Source organism: Nematolebias whitei, chromosome 10 (assembly GCF_014905685.2).
Source record: "Nematolebias whitei isolate Nwh7 chromosome 10, NemWhi1, whole genome shotgun sequence".
NCBI classification, from domain to species: Eukaryota; Metazoa; Chordata; class Actinopteri; order Cyprinodontiformes; family Rivulidae; genus Nematolebias; species Nematolebias whitei.
The window spans coordinates 9,444,142-9,448,300 of record NC_056507.1 but is presented as its reverse complement, the minus strand read 5'-3'; the positions used below and the strand labels follow the sequence as shown (position 1 = coordinate 9,448,300).

Below are 4,159 nucleotides of genomic sequence, written 5' to 3'. Positions count from 1 at the left end.
TAATCATAAAAACTCTGTTTCAGACGTGCATTGGCTTTAAATAAATGTATAATTCAGCCCTTTTCTCAAGCAGATACCAAAACGTTTCGTGCGAAAGGAGCAGAGACGCAGGAGGAAAATCAAGGAAGTCTCAGCTTCTAACGTGTCAAATCAAGGTCCGAGGGCCAAATGTGGCCCCTGTTAACATTGTTTCTGGCCCACAAGGTGATATTTTAAAAGCAAAATATTTGTATTACATTTCAATCCATCCATTTATGATCATTACCGGCTTCTTTCTTTCTGGGTCACAGGGGTCTCTGGTGCCCATACCCAGCAGTCATTGTGCGAGAGGCGGGGAACGTCTGGACTGGTGTCCATCACAGGGACACAGAGACAAACAACCATTCACTCTCTCACTCACACCTAGAGACAATTTAGAGTTACCAGTCACCCTAACGTGCATGTTTCTGGTCTGTGGGAGGAAACCGGAGTACCCGGAGAAAACCCACGCATGCACGGACTGAACATGCAAACTCCACCCAGAAAGTCCTCAGCTGGTCATCGATCCGGCGACCTTCATATAAAAGCGAAGTTTTGGAGCTACTACAGATAATTTTTTAAAACTCGGTTCAGGTTTCTTCCCTTCAGCCATCTCTTGCTGGACACTGGGCCTGAAAAGTGTCAGTTTTGTCCCCATGTTTGTTGTTTTGTTTACAACTGTGAGCTGAAATCATGGCAGAAACATAAAAAGACTCATTTGAATTAAAGGTGCTTCAGTGTTTATTCACTGACACACTTGATTAACTTCAGATTAAAGCAGAAGTCTGTGTGTTTGTCACAAATAATCCCATTAGTGTCCTGGTTTTGTTTAATCATTTAGTCGGGGGGGGGGTCAGTTACCTCAGAGGGTAAACGGATCAGAACAGAAGAAGCTCTCTTTTTGTTTCCTGCCTCATTGGAAGATAAATCCTCTGTGCCACCTCACTGCTTTGTGCTGAATGCTGCGTTCGCTGACTCTCAGCTGAGCGGGAATAACGAAGCGTTACAATCAGATAAACTCCTCTCAGTTATTCTGAGGCGTCCAACAAAGCGCCTGCAGCCGGGGTTCCTCTGCACTGCCGGCTTCACCCGGCTGCCGTTAATTATTCAGATGAAAATCAGGATTTCATCAGTCCAGCAGGTTCTTTAGACTCCAGGGCATCAGAAACAAAACAAGCTCCTGATTTATTGGTTTTTACTCTGATTCAGGGTTTTAGGAACAACAGGGAGGCGGTTTGGTCTGAAAACAGAAGAATTTCTTCAGCTAACAGTATTTTTAATCTGTAAGGAGGATTTTTAACAAACAGAAACATGGTTTTACTGATATGGGAAGAAAACTGATGCACTTCGGTATACGAACTCCGAAGACTTGGATCAGATTCACAGTTTGTTCAAGTCGACCCGGTGAGTTGGCGGACGCTTCTTCAAGGAAATAACTGGAGAGTCAGAAGTGTTTCTGTATAAAAGTTTTTTTGTTTTTATTCCCCCCATGAAACTTCAGCTGAGGAACGATGAAAGTTCTGAACGGTTTGTATGGAACACCAGGAGCATCGCTGGACATAACATGTTTGTGAAAATAAAAAGTAAATATAACAAACACTGGAGTAAAAGAAGAAAAAAATACATAATGTGCAGAACACCGTGGACTTTGAGGATAAGGTGAGGGATGTCGTCATGGAGACTGATGGTCTCTTTTGATGTCACATCACTCTTTACGTGCGTTCCTGTTGATGATGCAGTAGAGGTGGTCAGTTTAAGATTAAAATCAGACACCACTCTGCAGGACCACGCTCTCAACAGAGCAACTGTGTCGACTTGAAACTGTGCCTGCAGTCAACCTTTTATCACATATGGGGAGCAATATTATAGGCAGAAACATGGGTGTGCTATGGGGTCTCCAGTTTCTCCTATTGTTGCCAACCTGTACATGGAGGAGGTAGAAAAGAGCCTTGACGTCCTTTTCAGGGACACCACCAAGTCATTGGTTCAGGTATGTTGACGACACCTGGGTTAAAATTAAATCTCAGGAAGTCCAACATTTCACTGCTCACATGAACTCTGTGGATAGTCTTTGTTTACTCATTTAAAAGTAAATCCTTGTGACTAAGCTCCTTGTTTACGGCCATACCACCCTGAACACGTCCGTCTGATCTCGGACGCTAAGCTGGGTCGGGCCTGGTTAGTATTTGAATGGGAGACTGCCTGGGAATACCACGTGCTGTAAACCTTTGCACTTCTCAAAAACCACACCATGGGGTGCGTTGTTCAAGCCGAGAGCCATTGTCAGTACTGGGGGCTAAGCACCCCTAAAGATCAGATGCTAGAATCGCCCCTGGCGACTGGACATGGAAAAATGAATTAGACTAAAAATATTTATTCTGAATGTTTTTGTTTTGGGATAAAGATTTTTATTTATTTGCATGTACACTGATTTCTATATTTTTATATTTTTTCAAATGATTTAATATAATTTATTCAAAATAAATTTTTAGTTTCTCATTTATTTTTACATTTAGCACATTTTTCTTACTTGCGTTGTTGTTGTTGTTTTTCAAGCTCCGGGTGTCTTGTTCCTGTTTTAATCTGCTAATGTTGAGAAGCATTTTCAGGCTTTTGTTCACCATAACTCTAAATCGAGTTCTGAGGCACGAAGAAAACCATTTAGTTTCAGAATAATCCCTCAGATTAAATCTGTGAGGCTGTTCATGAAGTCTGATAAGCCATCAAAAGGTCTAATTTATTTATTTATTTACAAAACTAATTAAAATTTATTAAAATTACAGTTGTAAAATACAAACACAAACTTGCTAAAAGAAGACGACTGTTTTTAGGCACAAAAATAATTTCAACAAGCGTCTTGCGGGAACAGGAAGTAGAAGGTGAAGGCTGATCCAGATCCTGATCTACAACCTGAAACGGATCAGCTCTGACCTTTGACCTCATGGAAACTGAGCAGACCCGTCAGCGGCTCAGGAGCATGGAACGGGAAACAGAACTGCGCAGAACATCAGGCTCTAATCTCTGGATTGGAGCAGATTATCGTTGTGTGTTTGTAATCGTGACCTCCCTCCCTGCTGGAGTAATGCTTGTCCGAGCACATGCACGTGCACATGGCCCTAAATTGGCCTGGTTCTAAACTTTCACACCCGCTCAGCTTTAGCTGTGCTCCAAATAGCTGTTGACACGGTGGAGAAGCGTCTAATATCGGCGTGGAATGGCTTCTGATGACAAACCGTGTAATCTCTCTTCAATTAATTACAGCACTCAGGACTTTCTGGCTCTGAGCGGTTGCTGGAGGGCCGCCATCACCGCTGCCTCTGCCTGTGTCGGCTGGATGAGATGCAGCTGCTGACAGATGCTGTGTGTGTGTTAAGTGTGTGTGTCGTCTTCAGGAAACATCTGCACAGCAGAGAGGTAATTACCTGCAGCACTTCAACAACAATAAGATGAGAAGCAGAAACAAAGCTGCAGAAAGGGGTCCATTAAAGCACATTTCAGACATTTTTCTGTCAGTTTGAGCAGGAAGTGATTGGCAGGAGCCACATGATGGGTCCTGATCAATCAGAGCAAAATATTGATCTGTTAGTTGTGTTTCTCGTTGATTTGATCAGACGTTTGTCTGTGTTTCTGCTTTGTCTCTTCGTGGTCGTTTCTGATCTAGTAGTCAGTGTTTGTTCTTTAGATTTCTGCTGTTTTCGAGGTTTAATTTGCAGGAATTTGTTTTTGTAGTTTGTCACAGTTCAACTGGTCACGATGCACACTTTTGTGTTTTTCTCTGTCTTTTGTTGTTTGAATTTTGTGTCTCTATATTCATATTTTGTGTGCATTTGCTTTGTATCCTAATTTTTTTTACATAACTTTTAGTTTTTAATTCATTTCTGTTCATTTTGTGTCTTGCTGATGTCACAGTTTGGGATTTCTGAGTATTCTTATCAGTTTTCTTTCCTTATTGTTGTTCGCAGACATTTAGAGTTTTGGTTTGACTTTCATTGTATTTGAAGATTTTCTTTGTTTCTTGTGCTCCCAGACTCTGATTGTGACAGCTGAAGTATTAAACCATTGATTTATTGGTAATCTTTTGATCAGTTTTTGTGTTTTGTGTTAGTTTTGTCTTTGTGAAATCAAACAGCCAGGCAGGCGT

At 41.6% G+C, this 4,159-nt stretch overlaps 1 pseudogene; it reads left to right on the top strand.

Moving 5' to 3' along the window:
- The first annotated feature begins 2,132 nt into the window (after positions 1-2,132).
- Positions 2,133-2,245, top strand: LOC119416539 (annotated as a pseudogene).
- The last annotated feature ends 1,914 nt before the right edge of the window (positions 2,246-4,159 follow it).